At 49.7% G+C, this 25,483-nt stretch overlaps 1 pseudogene; it reads right to left on the bottom strand.

Annotated features, from left to right (window-relative positions):
- Nucleotides 1–1,463: 1,463 nt before the first annotated feature.
- Nucleotides 1,464–25,296, bottom strand: LOC143399166 (reticulon-4 receptor pseudogene; annotated as a pseudogene).
- Nucleotides 25,297–25,483: the final 187 nt, after the last annotated feature.

Raw genomic sequence — 25,483 nt, forward strand, 5'->3', positions numbered from 1 at the left:
GATGGATAACAGTAGTCAGAAGGACTTGGGACTCACTTCTCCCTTTTTCCTCTTTTTCTCCCCCCAGTAAATGGACCCCAACTGTCTGGGTCCTTACTGTATGAAGCTGACCATGGCTGGGACCTCTTGAGACAGTTTCTTTCTCCACCCTGGTCGGGTCACTGTACCTATCCTATGTCCTCACTTCCCTTAGTATAGAGAATGAATGGATAGATGAATGGTAAAGAAAATGGCCTAGAGAATCTGTCCTGAGTCCCCCACCTTGGTGGCAGCAGTGAGCAGCTAGAGAGAGAGCTGGAGGCTTTGGTTGCTGAGCACATTTTCTGACACTCTCTACCTCCACTGGGCTTCTAGAGCCCCAGCTGCCCCCAGGGCTATCTGGCTCCACCCCCCTGTGTTGTTTCTTCCCCCAAATCACTGAATTTTTCTCCACCTCCTCCCCAGCCCCTGCCCTGTGGGGGAGAGGAACTTCCCTGTAAGCACCCTACCTAGTTTCCTGGCCATGTGGCCCCTATCCCTTTGGTTTCTGAGTCCTCCCTGGCCTAGGCCTTGGAAAAGTGTGCACATGTGTATTTTGTTGGTGCTGTGGGTACTGTTTTGAAACATAGGCATGCATGCATGTAGCTCCTGACTGGTCATATGTGTGTGTTGTGCACATATGTGTACAGGGCATGCAGATCCTCAAGGGACTGTTTCTGGGATGTGGGTGTGCTGTAAGAGGAATAGGAATCTGGCTGTAACCCTGGGCAGTGGTAGGAAGGTGTACCCAGTTCCTGTCTGGCCCCAAGCCGGGCTCTACCAACTCAACTGTCGTTCAGTGCCACCTTACTCCTGTCCATCTTCCAGAAGAGGAAGAAAGTTCTTCATCTCTTATCCTCAGTCTCCTCTTGGGGGCAATGCAAAGCTGAGTGGAAGGAAGTAGAGTAGATATCCCCACAAAAGCAGTGTCATCTAGACCCATGGTCTTGTCATATGCTCTGTCAGTTCAGTTCTCAGGGTGGGTGTTTGGGCTCAAGAGCAAGCTCATAAAGTGGCAGGGATACCATGTCATACCTGTTATATGCAGCTGGGTGACTCCATTTATTCTCAGGGGCTTTGTGTGATGGTGTCCAATGAGGTACAGTATCTGGTCCCACCCCTGCCTCTCACCACTCACAGCACCTCAGCCTGAGAGGCCATAGTATAAGAAAAGAGCTCTTTATTCCACATTGTCCAATATTTTTACACAAATAAATTAAAATGCATATCTCTATATATAGCGATCTGGGTGGGAGACTAGAAGAAACACTACCCCAACCCTGTAAACATGATGGGGTGGAGATGGGTTGGGCTGGTGGGGAGGCATCCATCAGGGAGGACTGGTCTACTCAACATGACCTGTCCCTGGCGTTGACTGACTGCAGGGTGGGAGACCCTCTATGTACACACACTGGGCTGGTGAGAGGTTCTTGGGTCATAGCTGGTCAGCAGGGTGCAAACATTGTCCACATTACCAGCACAAGGTCAAGGGGCACAAGGCTGCAAGCCAGGGCAGGAAGGGCACCTGAACCCTCTTCATCACTTGCCCTCCTGCCTCAATTCCTGCCTATGGTAGACAACACTGACTGCGGGCACGGTACATGTGGGATCAGCCTGTCCTCTGATGAGGTCCAGTGGTGAGAACTCCTGGTGACTCAGACCCCTCTGGCTGTAGTGTAGTCAGTGGGGGCTCTGCAGAGCTGGTCAGGGTCCCAAAGGGAGAGTCACTGATGTGATGTGGGCCTGAGCCTTTGCCTGCTGGGCTGTCACCAGATGGCACATGCCTCTTGAGTGTATTGCCAGCAGATGCTGGCCTATCAGATTCTAGCACAGAGGGCTTGTCTGCAGCATCTGGCTGGCAGCATTTGGGCAGCCCCAGCAGCTCCTCATCAGTGGCCACACTAGTTCAGATGAGATGGAAGGGTCTGGCTGCCACAACACAGCCCTCTAGGTCATTGGCAACCAGTCACTGGAAGTCACAGCCAGCCAGGCACATGGGCAGTTTGAAGGGCACCTAAGATGAGGAATTGGGAACTTCTGCAGCCAGGCCAAGAATAGATGTACCAGGCAGTCGCATACCCAGGGGTTGTCATTGAGCTGCAAACACTGTAGAGCACATAGAGTTGCCAGGGGCTCAGCAGGCAGCATTGAGAGTTTGTTTGTAAACAGTTAGAGTGCCTGAGGTGGCCAAGGTCATGGGAGGCATGTGGGTGCACATGGGCCACACAATTGTGTTGCAGGAGGAGACGGTTGAGACTGTGCGGGCCATGGAAGACGTGCTCAGGCACGCTGGGGATGTGGTTACTATGAAGGAAAAGGTGTGTGAGGTTTCCCAGGTCATGGAAGCCATTGTCTGTCAGTGCCTGCAGCCAATTGTCTTGAAGGTAGAGGTACTGCAAGGTGGCCAGGCCACGGAACAGGCTAGGGCCCAGTTCTTGCAAGCTATAGCGGTCCAGATGCAATGTATGCATTCGGCCCAGGCCTTGGAATGTGGCAGGTATGAAGGTATGAAGCTGGGCATTGTCACTGAGATCCAGTTGCTCCAGGAGGGTCAGGCCCGAGTACGTGGTGGCATCAATCTGGGCCAGTGCATTGGAGTGTAGCCACAGGATGGTGAGATTGCGGCAGGCATGGAAACCAACAGCCGGCACATGGAAGATGTGGTTGCCATGCAGAAAGATACGCAGGTTGGAGACTGGGATGCCAGTCGGCATGGCCTGCAGGCCTTGTGGAGGCAGATTTTTGTCACTTTGGGCTCATAATAACACACACAGGCACCTGGGCACAGTGCTTCCACCCGCCAGGCCTGTAGCCATAGCACCCATACCTGCAGATGTCTTCTTGTGGGTAGAAGAAAGGGTGGTTAGGGGAAAGAGATCCCTAAGGGACTGGGAGGCCATGTTGGGGCCAGTTTGTCCCTTGGGATAGGGCCTTATGAGGGGCTGGGCCAGGTCTGAGATGTAGCCTGGGATTTGGAGGTTTGGGGATCCTTGCTTTCATACAACATAGATGATGCTTGGCTGTAACTTGCACCTGTAGCCATACACTCTGGGAAACCATGTCTACAGACTCCCCACTGCACCCATCCAGATGCTTATACCCATTATCAAAGTTAGCCTACTAGGTCACTCAACAAATACCTATGTGACGGACTGTTGCTCACATCTGCATATACCCTCTTGAGACTCTAGTGAACACAGTCCCCCTGGGCCTGATCTCCATCCCCATATTCCAAGCAATATTCCTTGCTTGCCTGCCCCCAGCCCCCTAACAGCTTGCAGGTCATGCTGGAGGAGGAGGAGACATGCTCTTGGCACACATTGTAATGCCATCCAGACTGAGCTCAGGGAGTACTAGGAAGTGGGGTTCAGAAAGAGGAGCTGCAATCTAAGTCTCATCCCTAGTCTGTCAGCTGCTGAAGTTTGGGTAGAAAGAGGCACACTGAGGTTCAGAACCATAGGCCCAGTCTAGGCCCTTGTAGCCCTTGATAAAACCTAGCAGCTGGGAGTCTGGGGAGTCCCCCTCATTTCACAATGTGGGGTTGTGATTTAAATAAAAAACTGCAAAGAGAAGCCACTATGGGTTCCAGGGAGTATAGGTGGGTCTACCTACTAGCACCTCTGTTATCACAAGAACAGTGGTCTGGGTGCAGTGAGGGCATGGGGTTAAGGAGTACAGTTCCCACTCCAGAGTACCCTTCCCCTAGCCAGCTGCTCCCTCCTCCACACATCCTTCCTTTTAAGCACTTTCTGACTTGGCTTGGAACATCTCCTGAAGCCTCCTACCCTGGTCTCATTCTCTGCATGATCCCCTTCCATGGGAGGAGTTCATTCTTCCCAGCCAGTCACTGCATGGTCCCAGCTGCTCTCAACTCTCCAACCCAGGTGCACACTCAACTGGGACAGCCTCCCAGCAGCAATCTCCCCCTGCTCATGGTGTTGCACCCTCTATTCCCTTGAAGTGTCAGACACTCCTGGGCCTTCAATGAGACTGTATACTAGCAAAAGACTTCTTGGGCTAGGGCGACCTGGCCTCAACAGCAGGGCCTATTATTCCACCATTAAATTCCCTACCCCTTTGAATGCTGAAGGTTCTTTCAGCCTGCCTCGCCTTCAGGAGTGAGTCTATTAAAATGTTAATCCCCTTGGGAGGGTTATGGCTTATCAGCTAACACTTGAGTTATCAGCTAACACCTTTGTTGACAGCTATCACCTTCCTTGGCAGCTAGCTAAGAGTAGGATTCTGCAGACAGGAGGCCAGCTAAGTGCTGGGGTTGGAGTCGAGAGGGAGGAGGGAGAGAGCCATGGTCCAGCTTCAACCAGCCAGGATTGTGACCCTTGGGCCTTCCATGCTATGCTGGGCCCCCTGCCACAGGGGTCCTCTTCTGCCTAGAGCACAACAATTGCTCTAAATCCAGAATCCAAGCAAACCAGATAAGTATAATAGTCATTAAATATGTCCCTAGGTCCTGGGAGCTGAACTCTGCCTTGCTGGGTTTGGGGTCATTTGTTGGTTGCCAGAGAGATGGCAGCCCCAGGATGGGGTACAGAATGTCAGAAGCCCAGGAGCTCCCCAAGCCCTGGGTAACCTTCCAAAGCTGCCCATGCATAAGAGGCATTTGGCTTGATGTTCTATTTAAACTACTGACACTCCTGCTTCCTTCTTATGCATCTTCCCTGGGAAAGTGGGGCTTGGCCATGCAAGTTCCCCACAGTGTTTCACCTGCTGTCACAGGCAGGCACTGTGCTATGTAAACTGTATTTCCTAGCCCAGGACTTCAGGAAGACCTTGGGTTGGTTGCATTGGGGGCCCTCAGTGCTCACTGGTCAGCCTCACTATCATGATTGGGCCACATCACCAGTCAAGCCATGCCACAGACTGTGCACATCACTAAATGTGCCATGCTCTTGACTAGGCCTCCCTGAGACTGGGCCATGCCACCAACCTCTCTGTGCCATAATGACAAGTTCTCGAGGCTCCCTACCATATATTTTGACTATGTCCCTCACATCCTGACTGAGCTAGGCTACCTATGCACCATGTCCTGTGGCCCCCAAGACCTGATGTGTGGTCCATGAATTCACTGGTATAGATGCCCAGGTTGACTCCAGACTGAGCCACACAGGGGAGTCAGGAAACTGGGAGAATAGCCACATGTCACTCAGCCCTCCTAGCAGCAGGTATCAGGCACAAAGACAAGGCTTTATTCCTGCCAAGACAACTGCTTTTTGACAACAAACTTCTGAGAGTCAGCCCTCCACACTGGCCCTGCTGTCCGCACAGTGGCTAAGGTGGGCTTTCTTCTGCTACAGTCACAGTAATTGGCTCCAGCCTGGGCCCCCTTGGGGCCTGCCCATTGGTCTCCATAGCAACCCCTCCACTGAGTAAGCATGAAGGGGCATCTTTATATGAGATAATCAAATCCAGCTTTGTGGAATTAGATTGTATATACAGTGGGGGCCCAGAGAATATAGAAAACTCAACCAGGAAGTCAGGAGGGTATCCCCTGACCTTATACCACAGCTGCCCCATCTGACCTCTTCCTGCCCTCCACCATGGAAAGCATCCTCTTCCTATCCACCAGAAAGTCTCAGTGGCCCAACCCCTTGACCTCTGCAGCCTTCTAAACTACAGGGCTCCTGACCTCCAGGGATGGTCCCCTCCTTGCCCACTTCTCTTATTTTTCTCCCCAACCTGACCATTGATTCTCCCAGGAGGTTCTGCCCTCTTCCTGAAGATCAGCCTGGCCACCCCTGCCACTCTCATCATCTCATTCAGGTCCCAACTCTCAGGGATCATCCAGTGTGAGTGTGACTCCAGACACATCTGGGGAGAAAACAGCCCTGCAAGGGCTCCAGTTCTCACACATATGAACCATGTGGATTGCCCCTCAGACCCCTGCAGCCACCCCAAGGACAGGCCAGCCCTGGGGCCACCTGAGCCTATTCACATACTGGTGCCACACTTGCCATTCCCCAGGATCCTGGCTGTGGCTGTATAGGAGCTCCCTCCCCATATTCAGATGAGAGGGGTCTCCTGCCTGAAGGGGCAATTTCTCTCTACTCTAGCTGAGGTGGTATACTAGCATTCCCTAACACTGGTGGAGAGGTCTCTCGCCTGGCAGGGCGAGCCCCTCTATCCTGGCTGCTGCGGTGTAGGAGCTCTCCACCTACACACCCAGGTGGGAGGGTTATCCTGCCTGGCAGGGCAAGTTCCCTCTACCCTGGCTAGGGTGGTATAGGAACCCCCTCACCAGACACCTAGGTAGGAGGGGCCAGTCATCTCTACTCTAGTGCTGGTGGATTTCGAGCTCCCCCAAATGCCCAAGTTTGAGGGGTCTCCTACCTGGTGGGATGAGTCCCCTCTCCCCTGGCTGCAGTGGTATAGGAGCTACCCTGGACACAGGTGTTTGGGGTCTCCCACCTGGAGGGACTAGTCCCCTCTACCCAGGCTGCGGTGGTATACAAGCTTCCCCAGACACCCAGTTGGGAGGGGTCTTCCTCCTGGAGGGGCAAGTCTTCTCTATCCTGGATGTGGCAGTATAAGAGCTCCCCTGACACCCAGGTGGAAAGGATCTTTCACCTGGAGGGGCAAGTCCCCTCTACACTGGTTGCTGCGGCATAGGAGCTCCCCCTGACTACAGGTGGGATGAGTCTCCCTCCTGGAGGAGCGAGTCCCCTATATCCTGGCTGCATCAGTATGGTAGCTCCCCCCACCCACCCACAAGGGGGAGGGGTCTCCCGCCTGGAAGGGCGAGTCCCCTCTACTCAGACTATGGCAGTATACAAGCTCCCCGAGACACCCAATTGGGGGAAGGTTCTCCCACAGAGGGGAGGGGTCTCCCGCCTGGAGGGGCAAGTCCCCTCTACCCTGGCTAAGGAGGTATACAAGCTCCCTCCAGACACTCAGGCAGGAGAGGCCTCCCACATGGAAGGGCAAGTCCCCTCTACTTTGTCTGGTGCCCTATAAGAGATCAAAGGACCCCCAGGTGGGAGGGGTTTCCTGCCTGCAGGGGGATCTTCTCTACCCTAGCTGTGGTATTATACAAACTCCCCCCAACATCCACTGGGTGTGGTCTCCTGCGTGTAGTGGAGAGTCCCCTCTACCCTGGCTGTGGAGGTATAGGAGCTCTCCCCCCCCACACACACCCATGTGTGGGGGGGTCTCCCGACAGGAGGGGCATGTCCCCTCTACCCTGGCTGTGGTGGTATATTAGCTTTCCCTGATACCCAGGTGGGAAGAGTCTCCTGCCTGGAGAGGCAAGTTCACTCTACCCTGGCTGTGGGAGTATACAAGCTCCCACCTACATTCAAGGGGAAGGGATCTCCCACATGGAGGGGCGAGTCCCCTCTAACCTGGGTGCTGCAGTATAGGAGCTCCCCTGGACACCCTGGTTGGAGGGTTCTCTCGCCTGGAGGGCAAGTACTCTCTACCCTTGCTGCTGTGGTATATGAGCTCCTCCCCACACCCAGGTGGGAGAGGTTTCCCTCATGGAGGGGCAAGTCCTCTCTACCATGGCTGCTGCGGTATAAAAGCTCCTCTGAACACCAAGTAGTGGTGGCGTCCTGCCTGGAGGGGCAAGTGCGCACTATCCTGGCTGCAGGGGTATATGAGTTCCCCTGCAACACACAGGTAGAAGGAATCTCCCGCCTAGAGAGGCAAGTTCCCTCCACCCTAGCTAAGGCAGTATACAAGCTCCCCTGGACACCCAGGAGAGAGGAGTCTCATGACTGGAGGGGCACATCCCCTCTACCCTGGCTGCAGGGGTATAGGAGCTCCACTCCACCCGACATTTTGGAGGGAGAGATCTCCTGACTGGAGAGGCGCGTCCTCTCTACCCTGGCTAATGTGGTATACAATCTCAATGGGACACCCAGGTGGGAAGATTGTCCTGCCTGGAGGGCCGAGTCCCCTCTACCCTGGCTGCAGTGGTATAAGAGCTGCCCCTGACACCCAGGTGGGATGTGTCTCCCGCCTGGAGGGGCGAATCCCCTCTACCCTGGCTCTGGTTGTAGAGTAGCTTTCCCTGACATCCAGGTGGGAGGGGTCTCCCACCTGGACTGGAGAGTTCCCCTTTCCCTGCTTATGGCGGTGTATGAGCTCCCCTGACAACCAAGGTTTAGGGGTCTCCCGCCTAGTGGGGCGAGTCCCCTTTCTCCTGGCTTCAGTGGTATAGGAGCTTCCCCCCCCATACCAAGATGGGAGGGGTCTCCTGCCTGGAGGTGCGACTCACCTTTACCCTGGCGAAAGTGGTATACACGCTCTCTATGACACTCAGGTGGGATGAGTCTACCGCCTGAAGGGATGAGTCCCATCTTCCCTGGCTGCAGTGGTATACTAGCTTTTCCTGACACCAGGTTGCGGGTCCCTGCTACCCTGAAGGTACAAGTCCCCTGTACACTGGCTGCGGTGGTAACAGAGCTCTCCCTGACACCCAGGTGGGAGGTCTCAGGCCTGGAGAGGTGAGTCCCCTCTACCCTGGCTGCAGAGGTATACGAGTTCCCCCAGACACATAGGTGGGAGGGTTCTGAGGCCTGGAGGGGCGAGTTCCCTCTACCCTGGCTGCAGAAGTATAGGAGTTCCCCTAGACACCGGTGGGAGGGGTCTCCTGCCTATAGGGGTGATTCCCCTCTACCCTGGCTGCAGTGGTGTAGGAGATACCCCCAGACAACCAGGTTAGATGGGTCTTCCGCCTGGAGTGGGGACTCTCCTCTACCCTGGCTGCTGCAGTATATGAGCTCCTCCAACACCCAGGTGGGAGAGGAATTCCACCTGGAGAGGCGAGTCCCTTCTACTCTGGCTACGGCAGTATAGGAGTTCCCCTGACACTCAGGTGAAAGAGGTCTCCCGCCTGGAAGGGCAAGTCCCCTCTAATCTGGCGAGGGGGTTATATGAACCCCCACCTGACACCTAGGTGGGAAGGGTCTCCTGCCTATAGAGGTGATTCCCCTCTACTCTGGCTGCAGTGGTATAGGAGCTCCCCCTGACACCAAGGTGGAGGGGTCGTCCACCTGGAGGGGCAATTCCCCTCTACTCTGTCTAAGGTGGTATACAAGTTTCCCTGGTATAGGAGCTCCCCCTGACACCCAAGTGGAGGGTTCTCTTGACTGTAAGAGTGAAACACCTCTACCTGAGTGCAGTGGTTTATGAAATTCCCCCTGATTCCCAGGTGGGAGGGGTCTCCCACCTGGAGGCGCAAGTCCCCTCTCCCTTGGCTCTGGCAGTATATGATCTCCCCCTCTACTCCCAGTAGAGAGGGTCTCCTGACTCGAGGGGTGAATCCCCTGTACCCTGGTTGTGGATGTATATGAGTTCCCACAGAAACCCAGGTGAAAGGGGTCTCTTGCCTACAGGGGCGAGTCCCTGCTTCCCTGGCTGCAGCTGTATACTAGCCCCCACCCCTGTCACACCGCCTCCACACCCAGGTGGGAGGGGTCTCCCACCTTGAGGGGCGAGTATCCTGTACCCTGGCTAAGGCTGAATACAAGCTTGCCCAGACATCAATGTGGGAGGGGTCTCTCGCCTGGAGGAGCAGGTCCTCTCTACCTTGGCTGGGGCGGTATACTAGCTCACTCCAACACCCAGATGGGAGGGGTCTCCTGCCTTGAGGGGTGAGTCCTCTCTACTCTGCCTGCAGTGGTATAGGAGCTCCCTTGGACACCCAGGTGGAAGGGGTCTCCCATGAGTCTGCTCCACCCTGGCTGCAGCGGTATTCGAGCTCCCCCTGACACCCTGTTGGGAGAGGTCACCCTCCTGGAGGGGAACGACCCTCTACTCTGGCTATAGTGGTATATGAGCTCCCCCACGACAGCCAGGTTGGAGGGTTCTCCCGCCTGGAGAGAAGAGTCCTCTGCAACATTACAGGAGCCCCCGAAATGGGTACCCAGGTGGGTGAGATCTTATGCCTGGAAGGTCGAGTCCCCTCTACACTGGCTAGGGTGGAATACAAGCTCGCCAAGACACCAAGGTGATAAGAGTCTCTCACCTGGAGGAGCCAGTCACCTCTACCCTGGCTGTGGCAGTATAGGAGCTCCCCCATGACACCAAGGTGGGAGGGGTCTTCCGCGTGGGGACAAGAGTCTGCTCTACCCTGTCTGCAGCTGTATAAGAGCTCCCCTAGACAACCAGGTCCCTTTTCATTCCCAGGCCCAGGTGCTAGCACTTGGCCCTCCATTACTTGGCCAGGCTCCTTGCTTGAGGCCCTGGCTGGCCTTCTCAAGGAACCTGTTCTTGTCTCTGTCCCTTGGTTTCAGGCCCCTTTTACAGGCCCCCTCCTGTGCCTCCCCTCTGTTCTCCTTGTTTGTGGTATCCTGGCATTGAACAGACCCTCTCCTCCCTCTGTTTCTCCATAGCTTGGGTTCCTTGAAGGGGTCCTGGCTCACCACAGCCCCTGCCCCCAATTCTGGATGCAAAGTGTCCCCTCCCAGTGCCCTCCTTTGGCCCTCCTTTGGTCCTGGTCTCTCTGTGAGGTTCTACTCACCTGGGGCAGAAGAGTGGGATTGGCTGGCCTCTGGGCCCTGAAGGCGCCCTGCCGCAGTCCGGCTGGCTGGGCAAAATAGCCGGGGGTGACGAATAACTTGTGTACGTTGATGCAGCAGGAATAGGAGCCGTTTATTGTAGGATCTGAGCGATATTTATACATTTTACACAGCTTATCTAATTAGCATAAAATAGATACAGCAGTCAACCAATAAGGAATCTCCACACTTAATGGCTCGCTTTTGTTACTTCACAAACCACTCCCTCTGACATTTGGCCAGGCGCCATCCAGACTTGTTTACAGACTTTAACATTTCTCTGGCAAAATAACAGGTGCCAATCTGACTTGTTTACAGACCTTAACAGGACTTGGGCCTACCACTGACCTTTCCCTGTGCAATCATCTCCCTTCCCTCCCCTACCACCTAGCCTTGCATGCTGCCCCTACCCCAACCCAACCCTCCCTAACCCTGAGATTTCGTGCTCCAGTTTTGGGGCCTGGCTGCTTGGCTGAGACCCAGACCACTTTCCTTGTGTTTTCTGGCGGCAAGGGTAGAGGGGATTTTCCCTCCAGGCAGGAGGATATATAGAGAGAGAGGAGAGAGAGAGGGGGGAGGAGGAGAGAAAAGAGGGAGAAGTGGAAGGAGACTGGGGAAGAAGGATGGGATGAGGGTAGGAGAAGGAGGAAGGGAAGAGAGAGGGGAAAGAGATGGGAGGAGCCAGGAATAGGAGGGCAGGTGCAGATGGGAGGGGGCAAGGAGGATAGAAAGATGTGCTGAGGGAAGGAGGGAAAGCAGAGGGAGGTTTCTGGACTCACCAGCAACTGCAGGAGCATAGGAGTCAGCAGTCAGGCTGCTGCTGAGGTCAGCAGCTCACCTCAGTCGCCCACAATGCTGAGGTGGGATTTCCATCTTTGGTGTCTTCCCCAGTGCCCTTCTGTTCCTAGCACCCCCTACTCTGGCCTCTCCCTAGCCTGGGCTGAGGTCCCATGAAGACACCTCTGTCCCCACCTGAGAAGGCCAAGAGACAGTTCGGGGCTGTCAGTATTACAAGTCCAGAGCATCAACCACCAGCTCAGTGCCCTAGTGTCTTCATACCTGCCCCAAGAGAAACACCCTAGAAAATAATTGGGAGATCTGACTAGCTGGTATAAAAAGGCTTGACATGACACTACGTGAGAATCAGTTTTCTGATCAATATTACCAGTCTGTTTTCAGATTAGGAAACTGAGGCAGTAAATGGTTAAGGCCTGTCCTGCTCTTATTGCAAGACCATCCAGTAGGAAGGGAAGGTAAGGAGCCACATGCTGCCTGAAGGTGACCTCTAAGCAAGTCCAGGCCACACACTAATCTTGGCTTTTGTGTGGCCTTGGCAGGAACAGTGGCCTTGAGTATGCTGGAGCTTGGATGCAAGCCTGTTGGATAGGTACTGGGAGCACATGATTTTCTCTGGTGCCATTAGTGGCTGGAAGGGGACATTTTCAGGGATGTCCTGAACTTGGCCCCCCTATCATAGAAGCTGGTGTCAGAAGGCTGTAGAGGGGTTGGAACACTGGTTGGGTCAGGATTCACAGATCCAAGAGATACCAACAATGTCCCTGTGAAGTGGTCACGTCACTGACCACAGTTACAAGGCAGAACAACTCAACACATTGAGACCAGAAATAGACCCAGGCAGGAGTGGAGGGGCCAGTATCATCCCCTCACTGGAAAAGGATAGAGTACCCCTTACTGTGCCTGACCCCGACTCCTGCCACCCGCTACCAGCCATCTGTCCCCCTCATCCTCACTTCTCACATACACTACCCATCCTCCATCCATTCTTAGGTCTGAAGACACGTGAAGGGCAAATTCAAATTCCCATGATGCTGCCTGTGCCCTTTCCGCACCCTAAGTGCTAGAGAAAGAGGGTATCAGCAGCTCTAGAGGGGGTCAGATCACACTGTGTCTCCTAGAGGTGTGGCTCTGAGCCCCTGCTACACTGTCCAGGCATCCCAGAGGCCCCTTCATTATTGATCTTGGCTGCAGGGAGGGCATACATGTCAGGTAAGTAAAGGGCAAAGCTACCAACCATGGCAGGAGAGCACTTGACACACATCGAGGGGCTTCAGGTCCAGCCATGTGCAGTGGGGAAACAGGACTAGTTTGGGCAGAAACCTACCCACAATCGTAATATGACTGGGACAGTGCTGCTGAGACCAACTTGACTCTGCTAGGTTTTCCAACTGCCCCTCTGGCCATAGGCCTTGCTCCTGCCCAGCCTGTCTTCTTTGTGATGTTGGGATTACCTGAGATAATAGGGGGCCTTTAGACCTAGGCCTGGGGCTGAGCCCCTAAGTCTGCTGATGACTCCTAAGGGTCAAATTTTGTTGACCCATTTTATAGATGAAGAAAATGAAGTTTGCTGGTTAGGGGGAAGCTGGAATTCCTACCTAAACCCCATGACAACAGGGGCACTGAGAAACTATTACCCTCCACACCCCTAACCCAAGTTCCACCATTCCCCCACCAAAGAAAAGTTTTGAGCCAACACAGTACCCTTAGTGTCTACTTTGAGCCCTTTTAAAGCTAAGGACATAGAGGCTGGCAGAGGAGGGCCCTGGCTTGAGGGCTGCTTCACAAAGGGGCAACACTGCAACAGGGGCCATCCACTCACTCACTCCTCCCTGTTTCCTTCAAACATAATTCAGAAGGTCCCTACCCCAGGATCTGTACTGCATGCTGCAAATGGAAGAACATGTATAATGGCAGGTGTCATACACCGGGAGAGTGTGTGTTGGGGCCAAAGTGGCCTGAGTCAGCCCCAGGGAGCATGAGGATGTTGGGAAGGACCCCAGGAGTCCACTGTCAGCAGACCCTCTGGTGTGTAGAGTTCACTACTGAGGATGTAGACCTTAGGAATTCATTCTTGTATAAGGCTGGGCTTCCAATCCAAGGGCTCCAGAACCTCACCTGGTCATCACATGCTCCCATCTGATGCCCACCTTGCTGGTCCCAACCTGTGAGCCTTACACTGGGGATCCACAAGTACCTGGAGGCTCTCTCTAAAGCCCCATGCTGCCCTAGGACACAGATAGTTCAGGCTGGCCCAATTCCACGGACTCAGTCAGTGTCTCCTTGAGTGGTGGCTTGTAGCCACTCCTGTGCCTCCTTCTGTAAGAGGGAGCAAACACCCACTGTCTAATTACCTGAAGGAGTCTGTCTCCAAGATAGCTCACTAAGGTCCTGTGGCTAATTTGGTCCAGCAACCAGCCTGGGATCCAGTCCTGAGTCCTCAGAGGAACTAATAAAAAAACTAGCCAGTAGCCCACATGCCCCTGCCCTTGGGAGTGGGGTTTTAAGAATGGGAACTCCTGTGCTATGGCTTGGGCTCCAGCACTGCTGCACACTTGCCCCCACATCCATCTGCCCATCCTGTCCCTTCCCAGGATACCTAGCTTGTCAGGGTCCACAGTACTGGGTCTTGCCCTCCATTTTACCCCACACCCACTGCCAGGTCTAGCACCCTGACCTGAGCTGCTAACCCTAGATCTTCTTCTGACATCAAACTGATGATTGCCCGTGAGGCTCAGAGTGTCAGCCTCTGACAGGGATGCTTGAAGTACCCAGGTGTGTACAAGGGGTATGTGCAACAGGAACACATATTCAAATACACAAAATCTGACAATAAGAGTGCACTGTGGGGGGGGGGCAAATAATGTGAGTAAAAGCAGAAGGTACACACAATAGGAATGCAATTTTAGTATGATTAGTATGCAAAATAGGAGAACATCCTGGAAACTGAGAACAGGAGTAAGTATAATTAGGCCTTGGGCTTCTGGGGTTGCTATGTTGGGGCCACAAAGATCTGGGGAGCTGGTGGAGGGTATACTCTCACTATAGTGGGAGGGAGTGGTTAGAAACCTCTCCATGTCTATTTTAGCCCTCAGCACTTGAAAACATGACAAGACTGGTAGGTGAAAGGCCTCTACCCAGGCATAATTCATTCTGCTATATCCCACTTGAATCAAAGTGTGAAATATGATATATCAAGAACTATGTAATGTTTTGAACAACCTACAATAAAAATTAATTTAAAAAATAAAAAAAATTAAAAAAATGTCCTATTGAAAAATTAGCAAATTATACAAGAGACATTTCTCAAAACAATAAATTCAAATAACCAAAACACTTATGAAAAATGCTCAATATCATTAGCAATTAGCTAAGTGCAAACCAAAATCACAAAATGGTGTATTTATTTCTCCAAGTTAGAATGATCATTAGCCAAAAGAAAAAAATAACCAATGTTGTTTAAGTATGTAGAGAAAAGGGAACTTTTATTCACTGTTAGTGGGAATATAAATTAGTACAGACTCTATGGATAACAGTATGGAGGTTTCTCAGAAATCTAAATATAGATCTACCATATGATCCAACTATCTCAGTTCTGGGTATATATCCAAAGGAGATGACATCAGTGCACCAGAAATAACTATATGCTCATATATATTGCTGTATAGTTCACAATAACTAAGATGTAGAATCAACTTAGATGCCCATCAACAGATTACTGAATAAAGACAATGTAAAGTGTGTACACAGTGTAATATTATTTATCCCTAGAAAGAATGAAATCCTGTCATTTGCAACAAAAATTGGTGGAACTAGAGAAAACTATGTTAAGTAAATAGGTCAGACATAGAAAGATAGGAAAATGATCTTTCATATGTGAATGCTTGAAAAAGTTAAATTGAATGTACAATAGTGATTAACAGAGGATGAGAAAGGAGGGGGAAGACATAAATGAGGTAAAATGATAAGTGCTAGTGTTTAATAGTACAATACAATAACTATATTTCACAATAATGGTATGAATAACTAGAAAAGAAGGGCTCAAATATCCCAACACAAAGTAATGATAAAGAGATAAATATAATCAACATATATTCTATACATGTATTAACTGATCAGCATGTATCCTATACATGTGTTACTATATCATATGACCACTGAAAAAAGGTTCAATTACTGTGTTAACCCATTTTTTTTTAATGTTCAAGCACTGGAAATGCTAATACTGCTCTTTGATTATTGTAGACTCTATACATGTATTGATTTATCATATTGTACCCCATAAATGTGTACAATTAAACTAACAATTAATAAAAATGTTCTTTAAAAGAAAAAAAAAAAGACACATGCAGTTCTTGAGGCCACCCTCTGGAATTATCCCATCCTGCCTCTCTGCCTCTTGTTAGGAGAACAGCCATCCAGGCTGCCAGTGGAGCTATCTAAGCCATCTAAGCCACTGGCCTAGCACATCCTCCTGACCAGAGGCTACTGCTGCTTCCCGAGACATTTGAAAGACCTGAGGGAGGTAGCAGCACATGGCACATTGGCAGCCCACAAAGAAGCCCTGTGAGGTCTGGTGAGTTTTCCTAGCCCGAGGAGGTAGGACTCCCACTGGAGTAATTCCCAGTGAGGCCAGAATGGTGAGACCAGAGAACACAATCTAGGGTGCCAGAGGGAAGCCCTCATCAAAGACAAGGGGCTTTGTACCTCCTTTTCTACAAGCACTCAATAAACTGGTTCAAGAATTGCCTGCTGCTTTTGTAAATAATGTGTTTTTGGCATAGGCCACACTTATGTGTTCAAGTATTGTCTGAGACAACTGATTGGCAGGGTTGAATTGTAAAGACACACCACTATGTGGCCCACAACACTGGGGTGATCTAGTGTTATACCCTTTACAGAAACAGTTTGCTGACCTGGTTTGTGACTGACCCTGTGCTACATGTGGGTGTTGTCACCTTCACTCTCACCATGGCCCAGTAGAAGCACTCAACTTCTCACCTAATGAAAAGGAAAGCAAGGGTTTTAGAGGGCCACTGTCTTGCTGGGGCCATGTGACTGTGAAAAGCCAAGAGGCGTCTCACTTGGTGTGGAGTCAACCTCCCTGGAGACCTGGGTAAGGTTAGCATCTCACTGGGTTGCAGGTGAAGGATATGAGGAGAGATGTACCAAATTCTGAAATACAGGGAAGGCCCATGGAAAAACAATTATTTTGCTGAAGAGGGTGTCAGGAGGCTTGTAACCAAACATGCATAAAAGGACAACTTAAAAATACAAAGAGCTGTGTGGCACACATCTCTCATCCCAGAAACTTGGGAAGCTGAGGCAGGAGGATTGCCAGTTTAAGTCCAGCCTCAGCTGTTATGCCAGATTTGTGGGACCCCAATAGACCTCCAGGAGCTAAATCTGATGCAATCACATAAGAGTCTTTATTGCAAGCTCGAGCCTGGACTCACAACCACTTCCAATTCTGCAGTCCTAGGGAGTGAGCTCTGGTCCTTTGTTCAGTGAGATTTTATAGGTTTGGGGGGATACTCTATGTGTCACAACATCACACAGCAAATCATTCCATACCTCAGGAAAATCAAACAACAACTCTTAACATTGATTAGCACATTCAATGTTGGGAACAAGATGGTTAGGTGTGATTGGTTAGTACAAGAAAGTGATTCCTTTGAACTGACTGGTTTAGGCCACGAGGGGTCAAGAATTTCCTGCTGCTGAACTACATGGTTTCCCAACTTGTTATCAACCACCATGAACTACTTGGGGGTTATCTGGCATTCTAGGTATTTTCCCTGTCTCATGCTGATTGGAGAGACTAGGGGGGTTGCTATGGGTCCTCACCTAGCCTAACTGAGTCAGGGACACCTTGCGCCACAGACCTCTCCTGTTATTTACAGACAAACAACTCAGCAGGGTGGATATGTGCTTAGGGGTGCTCTGTGGGTTTTTCTAAGGACAAGGGTCACGCCCCCTTCCTTAGGACAGGCATTGAAGTAGAAGCTGCTGTTATTTATTTATTTTTCAAAAAATGGAGTCACATCAGTTTCTCATAGCAATTTAGCAAGGCCATCAATAACTTAGTGAGACTGTGTCTGAAATTTTTAAGAATAAATAAATAAATAAATAGGGTTAGGCATAGGATCAGTGGCTAAACACCTCTGGGTTCAATCCCTGCTACCAAAACAAACAAACAAACAAAAAACAAGAAAGAGAATAAAACTAGTTGTAAGGACCAGACAGCCATCCCCAGCACTGGGAGGAGGTGCTAAAACACAGTCCTCACTTGGGAGGAAAGGATGATGGAACTTCATGGGAGACAAATCTAAGTGAGATGATTTCTGAGCAGGCAGTGGTTTAGTTGAGCTGGGAGACCTCTGGGGCCATGGCTTCTCCATGCCAATCTAGCCACTCCTAGCATCCTGCTGAGGTTGGGTGGCCTCTTGTTATACCATGTTCCAGGGGCTCTGGCTATTCACATCAAAGATGCTTGCTGACCTAATGACACCAAGCTAAGTCCTTGGGGTGGGCATGGCCTGGAAGGAGTGTACATGTGCAGATCAGTGCCTCTTTACAAATAAGCAGTTCTGCACCACATTTGGTGGCCATGGGCCCAGCAATATATGAAGTCCCATGCCCAGCATCATGAAGGGAATGTGGGCTGTAGGGGTGTCTTCCATTCTTAGCATTGTTATGATCACCCCCACTACCACCACCATTATCTTCATCATTGTCATCATCACTGTCACTGTATTATTCATCTTTCTGTCACTATGACAAGATATGTGAGATAATAAACTTCCAAGGAGGAAAGGTTTATTTTGGTTTATGGTTTCAGTCCATGGTCTTTTAGCCCTGTTGCCTTTGGGCCTGTGGTGATGCAGCACATCATGGTGGGAAGATATAGCAGAGGAAGCTGCTTATTTCATCAGCTGGAAAGCAAGAGAAAAAGAGAGAGAGAGAGAGAGAGAGAGAGAGAGAGAGAGAGAGAGAGAGAGAGAGAGAGAGAGAGAGAAAGAGAGAGAGAAAGAAAAAAGAGGGGAGAGTATTCCAGTATGTGCTTCAAGCCCATGCCTGCAGTAACCTAAGTTCCTTCTACTAGAAAGATTCCATCTTCTAAAATGAATATATTCTTTCCAATACTGCCACAGGCAAGAGACCAAGTTTTCAATGCATGGGCTTTTGGGGTACATTTAAGATTCAAGCTACAGCTATCACCATCACCATCACCACCACTATTACGACCATCATTACCACCACCACGTTATGGAAAGCTTTTGGATGAAGGGCAGCCTGGGGCAGACCTGGAACCCACATGGAACACAGCCAGTCTCACACAAGGACAGAGAGACCCAAAGGCTAGTAGTATAAAGACATCAGACATCCTTGAGTAGACACCTTGGCCCAAGGACATCCCATTCCAGCATCAGAACCTTGAGGTCATAAAAGGGCTTTTTAGATGAACCTCTGTCTCCTAAGGAGACACTGTTAGTACACTGTCATATACCTAGACTCACACAGAGCCCAATAAATAGCAGGGCAGGGCAGGGCAGGGGAAAGGCACAGGAAGGGAATAGGGAGATGGGGTCTCTGGTTTCTTTGGTACAGTCCAATGTGAGAATTTTTTTTTTTAATTTCTGGAAGTTTCATGACATCCCCACAGTGCATTCTCCCATAGCACAGTGAAGAGGTGACTATCATCACCATTGCTATTTTGGCTTTCCTGGTGGCAGCCCTGCCCCATAATTGGCTTACCATTCATTCTGAGTTCCCACTGGAGGCAGGCCTGTGACAAGGGCTGTGTCTCTAGCAGCCTGTCCCTCAGAGGTTCAGTTGGGTTCTAGACTGGAACTTACTGAGCCCTCCATGTTTGCTGTTTCGCTGTAAAGTTGCTCCCAGTTCTGCTGCAGGTATGATCTTACCTGCTACCACCTGTCAACATAGTGAACTTGGCTGAGGGTTGCTTTCAGGGAAACTCTGAGCTGGTGTCTGACGTGTTTTATATCATGTGATCCAGACCACCTTGGAGGCAGATGTCCATACTCCCACACCTAGTGGATGAGGAGTCAGAGGTTCTAAGAGCTAAGGCAGCTCACCTGAATCCCTAGATACACAGATGGTAAGCACCTAGGTCCACTGGACCAAGGTCAACACAAGGTGACTACATCTTCCCCCATGCCTGACTGTAAGGACCAAGCCCGCTTAAGTGCCATAGGTGTTAAAGACCACATGTGTGTTTGGCAATTCTCCCTTCTAGGCAGGCTGTGCCTATAAAAGGCCAAGAGAAGATGCTGAGCATGTGAACACTTTTGTGGTTCCCTAGAGTTGGAAGACCTGGATTCCTCTTTGACTCTGGCTCAGTCAGTCCACAAAGCAAAGCACACAAGGTATTTATGTGCCCATTTCCCTGATGATAGGACTGAGGCTCCAACAATATGCAGATGATCCAGTCAGGGTCAGAGTGAGTTGTGGGGTGACCTATCCCCAGGCTTTTTCCACATATCTTCATCCTTGTGGCCCATTGTCACGGAAACATTAATTCACTCACACATCCATTCAACAAGCCCTGAGTGAGCATAGCTGTGGTATGGACCATGTGCTTGGTTGAGGGACATGAGGACTACCTACCCTGGAGAAATTCACAAGCTGCTAGGGGACAATGTGAAATTTACTACTTGTCCCCTCCTCAAGTTTCTGGAGGTCAGCACCACACATGCAGATCAGGAAATGTCAGACACAGCACTGGAATCTCCCCGTAAGCTTGGGATGAATTTAAACAACAGAAGTATCTATGAGATGCCTCAGCTGCCAGCTCTGGGCAATTTAGGGCAAGTCACAGTACCTCATTGACCCTCCAGTGAGTCTGAGACCTGAGGACTATGATTGCCCATTTTACATATGACCTTAAAGACATATACAGTTGGGCCAGGCTCCACATAGCCCAAAGGCAGCAGATCCAGACATAATCCCACCCATCTTCTCCCATCTCTGTGCCCAACTCAGACCTATATTGACCCCATGGAGTAACAGCCCCACCACACAGGGCAGGTCTATGCTGGGCAAGCCCCTCAATATACAAGAAAGAATGTGAGGGTTCAGTAGCTGATGGGCCCTGGGCTGAGACAAAGTTCTCAGAGTCAAAAGGGGGAGGGAGACTGGCTTCCTCTATAACAAAAGTCATAGCCCAGAATAGCATGGTGGTGTCCAGGGAGGAGACTCTGGGGCTGCAAAGGAGGGGCAGTGAAGTGGCTGCTCCAGCCTGGGAGAAGGGAAGCAAGTGGCTGTTTGGAGCCGTTGGGGAAGGGAGAAGCAGAGCAGCAGCTCTTGCTAAGTTGAACTAGGTGACTGCCCCAAACCCCTCGTGAGACCTGCGAAGGCTCCAGGAAAATATCTTCCACCAGGTCTGGACAGGAGACACCCAAATCATTCATCCAACAGTACTCATGACCACCAGGCTGTGCTTCCCAACACACAGGTCAAAAATAAAGTTTTCAAGCCAACTAGATATTTGAACTTCTAGGAGTGTGGATGACATAGTCACTGTCCACTTGTAATGTCCACTGACATTTAATGACACAGCATAATGTTAGTGGACTTTGCCCTTTCTTTCTGACACACGAGCTTCTTCACCAGGGGCTCTGTCATTCCTGGTCCAGTTTTGCTGTCTCCCACCTCATCTCCAGAACATTTCCCTGCTGCTGTCTGAATTCTTGAGATCTCACAGAAACCTCAGGCTTCATCCCCTCTTCAGGATGGGTTTCTATGGCTCTGAAGAAGTACATGTCATGACCTTGAATCAAAGCTCCTCTTTGAGGCTCCCCAATGAAATATGCATGTAGAACAGTTCTAAAACAACCTGGATCCTTCACCTACATGAGATTGGATTATTCCCAAAGTAGCACTCTGACATGGTCCAGGATGGATGTTTCTTTCTCAAAAACATTTTTTTTTGTTCAAAGTCCCCAAGAGTCAAGAGATTGTTTAAAATGACCTTGCATGAGAACTCCCTCCATCTGGATTGATCTGAGGGAAATGCTCACCTATTTTGCCTTCTTGAAGAATTGTATAGAGGCCATGGGAACATAAACACAGAGACATGGCAGAGAGTGCTAGAGTCAGGTTCAGTCTTCCTGAATACCTGCAGAGTTATTTAATCTCAAACCTAATCTGTTAGGGCAATTGTTCCTGAGAACCACTCTAGACCAGTGGGGCTCTATGCAAAAGAGCTCTAGGCCTAAATCCTGGGGTTTCCAGACATTCCTAATTTGTGCCTGTTGTCCTCACATAATTATTACTAGTGTCTTCTCCACTCCCAGAAACAACCCAGTATAGATGATGAATTTTGATCATTCAATTTCAAGTAACTTTCAAATAACTCAATGATGATCATGATGAGAAGGAAGAATGAGATAAAGACAAGGATGGTGATCATGACTGAATGATTTGCCTCAATTATTCAGATCAGCTGCCATTATCTCCAGGCTGGATCTCTCCATTCCACAATGTTGTTCTCTCCTTTTCTGAGGGCCAGGCCTGATGATTAAGGCTAATAAATCCCACATGTCACTGCCTTGTAGATAAACAAAGTGTCCTAAAAGATGTCATGCAGGGTTCAGGGTGGAGCCCCTTGGAGTTCCCTGAGCAAATTCAGCTTCTATCCTGTTGGGGTACATGTCTCACTCCTGGCTCTGGCCTTAGACTCCTCACAACCTGGAAACTGGGGGCAGGTTCCATCCTAGAAGTCTGAGCTGCAGTTGTTCCTTCCACAGCACCAACATATTGGCATGACTCTCTCACTATTCAGGACGCAGAAGCTGTGGTTTTCCCCAGAAATTGTCCCTGGTCTCAGGGAGAAAAAAGAGACTGTTCCTAAACATAGCATCCCCAGTTATACCAATGTCATCCTCAACTCCCATCCCCCCACCAGATCCTGCACCTGCAGCAGATGTCTCGCCACAGACAACATCCTCACATGGTGGCCACACTCAGAAACTTGGAAATCCAATCTCGCTGGATCCTGGGAATTCCTCAGGGGCCTGGGCAGGGGATTTCTCCCCACTGTTGCAGCTGCACCTCTCGATGCCCACACCCTCCCAAGCTCTATACTTACATACACTGAAAGGTGAATTCTGGCAGTGACAGAAGAGTCTTGGTCTAGCTGGCCCCTTTTTCAGTGTCCCTGGAGCCTGCCTTGTCTCTCTTGGGGAAAAGGTGTAGGTATGCCCTTCCAGTTGCAGCCAAGTCAGAAGGACTTGCTCTAGCCTCTGGCTGCCTGATTTCTACTCACAGGCCTCAGAGACTCTGCCTGAGGCTATAGGGTATTCATCCTTCCCAGGCCCAGGTGTCCTCAGCTTCCTGCTCCTTTTCATCCCCAATGGTTACTCTCATCTCATGTGATTGTCCCAATGCAGAGTGGGGAATTGGGGATTCTGAGACAGAGGATGACTAAGTATTGTTCTGGAGACATAACAATAGTTCTGAGTGTCAGAATTCTCAGGGGATAGCTCTGTAGATCCAAGTGCCCTTGGAAAGGCCTCCAAGATCTTAAGTACCCTGCCTCCTCTGGTAATATTGGGGGACAGAGGTATCCCCTACCTTGCTCTCACAAGGGATTTAGAGAGACTCTTCTCCCCTGGTAAAATATGGTATCACAGACTCAATGACCTGGCATGGATATTCTAGTTCCTTATTTCATGACTTAATGGAGGTACAGAGAGGGAGTTTTCTTCCCTAAGACACACAGCAGCTTTGTATAAAGTCTGTGTCCTGGTACTTGACCAGTGCCAGCTGGACACCTGGGAGGACCAGACATTTTAATACACCTTGGATGGAGACAGCCTGAAACTGGAAGGATGGTTTTTGGGAAATTTAAATTCTTTAACTTCAAACTCCCCATCCAACTGCTTAGAATGCAACGTTGACAGGGAAAGTCTAATGGGGGGCAGCCTTGGGAGCTGAAAGTCAGAAAGTATTGAAGCTCTTCTGCATGGGGGAGACTGGAGATCCAGTGGAAGGCTGCAGGGGTGGTTACAGAAGGAGGGATGCAGGAATAAAACTCTGGTTCTGCATTCCTGCATTGTTAGCTTTCCATCATTCTAACACACACCAGAAATAATCAACTTATATGGATAAATGTGTCTTCTGCCTCTCAGGTATGGATGTTTTGGTCCATGATCAGTTAACTCCATCACTTTGGCCCTGCAATAAGGAAATCAATCATATTGGGTAGCACATAGTAGAGAGGATCTGTTCACTTCATGGTAGGTAATGGAAAGAGAAAAAGAGAGAGGAATGGGGATTCCATAATCCCCTTGAAGGGCACACCATCTGTGACTGGAGACCTTCCACAAGCACCTGATCTTAAAGGTTTCACCATCTCAACACTGCCATGAGGCCAGACTGCAACATCAGTGACCCTGCTGCCTGCCCTCCTGCTCAATTTCCAGCTCTGGAATTTGAGATGGCTTTAAAAAAACTTGTAAAAAGAGATAAAAGTTAGAATCTGTGCAATGTTAACAAAACAGAATGTTACAGTGTTTTGTTTCCTTTTTTTTCTAATAATACTTCATGAGAATGTTCATGTTTTCTGCCATAGGACTGAAGATAAGGGGCCTGGAAGGAAATTACAAAAATATTTTCATCCAAGACATTTCAAATCAAAATTAAACTGATCCGCTACATAATGTTCAAAGGCAAACACTAACCACAATTTTGTTCACAAAACTCAATATTAAAGGAGTCCTATGTAAGAAAACTACTTAGAAATTATATCCTTGCATGGACTTCAAAAGCTGTTTGTACAATTTTTTAAATAGATAATAAAAAATATTTTGTCCAGGAGAGATGAACATCAGGCTGGCTGCTTTGTAACTTGGATCATTTTTCTCCAGTCCCACTTATGCTAACTTCAGCATGGAACCATGTGATGATGCTTTGGACCCCAAGCATACTTTGTATTATTTGGGATCCAGATTGATGTCATGGAAGACAGCGTGTTGGACATGTGATTCTCCTACCTTCTGGCTTCTGGACATCTTCAAACCTGCCTAGAGAACTGTGTTGAAGATGTTACATCTTTCAGCCCCACCCTTGGATGGAAATTGCCACCCACTTGGACAAGATGTCCCTTACAGGTACAAGTAATGCCAAACCCATAGTTTCTACAGAAGCCAGTTTTTTAAGTAAAAGGAATAACAGTTGTCCCTGGGAACTTTTCCACCATAAATAACCTTTCAATCATAACTGTCTAAAGATGATTGGGGAATGTGTGTGTTGGCCCCAAATTCTATTTGCTCAGTACTGTTACAGGAGTTCCATGATAAACACCAGATCAACTGCACAGAAGAAGTGCAAATACTTGTTATTAAATGGGAAGATCCCACCCTGAGGGAAAAAGCAATTGAAAATTCTACAGACACAGGCAAAATATTTAGGGTATTAACTGCTATAATCTCTCATCAGTTCCACTAGTCTGGCCTTCCCAGGGTTGGAATCACAATTAAAAATTGGCATGCTGATTTAGGGTGGGACATGTCTTCCCTAAGTTTTCCAGAAACCTCAAAAACATATCAAAACATCCAGATAATAGTATCAGTATATGACATTTTGATCTTTGGGCTCTTTGCATTTGTTCTTGGATCCAGAGAACTGGAAAGGATCAAGCTACTTCAGGGAATTAGAGAGGAAGGATAGGTATCCAGACTTCTGGTTAGTTCTGTTGGCCAGCTCCTGAGTGTCCAGTTCCTCATGCTCCCACTAACTGAATCTTGCTGTAAATCTGCTGTAGGTCTGCATGCCTCCTCATAGGAACTGACAACTTCTTTCCTTTATACTTCTTGTGTAGGAGCAGCAGGTTCAGAATGTACTCTGCCCCATACATGGGATTCACCACAGGACAATAGCGACACCAGACCTCCTTGAAATCCATGATGCATTCCCGGCTCTTGGTGGTGGCCTTGATCATTTCCACTACCTATATGAAGATGCCATCCAAGGCTTCCATCTAGGCGGAGTCCATTCTTCTTGGGAGGGAGGGGTGCAGGTTGGCTAATGCTCCATAGTAAAAACCAAATTATTCCCAGTCATAAATTCCTATTGCAGAACTTCCTCTTGAGTGCACGACTGAGATCTCGTGAAGGAAGCAGGGGTTC

Source organism: Callospermophilus lateralis, chromosome 1, assembly GCF_048772815.1.
Source record: "Callospermophilus lateralis isolate mCalLat2 chromosome 1, mCalLat2.hap1, whole genome shotgun sequence".
NCBI classification, from domain to species: Eukaryota; Metazoa; Chordata; class Mammalia; order Rodentia; family Sciuridae; genus Callospermophilus; species Callospermophilus lateralis.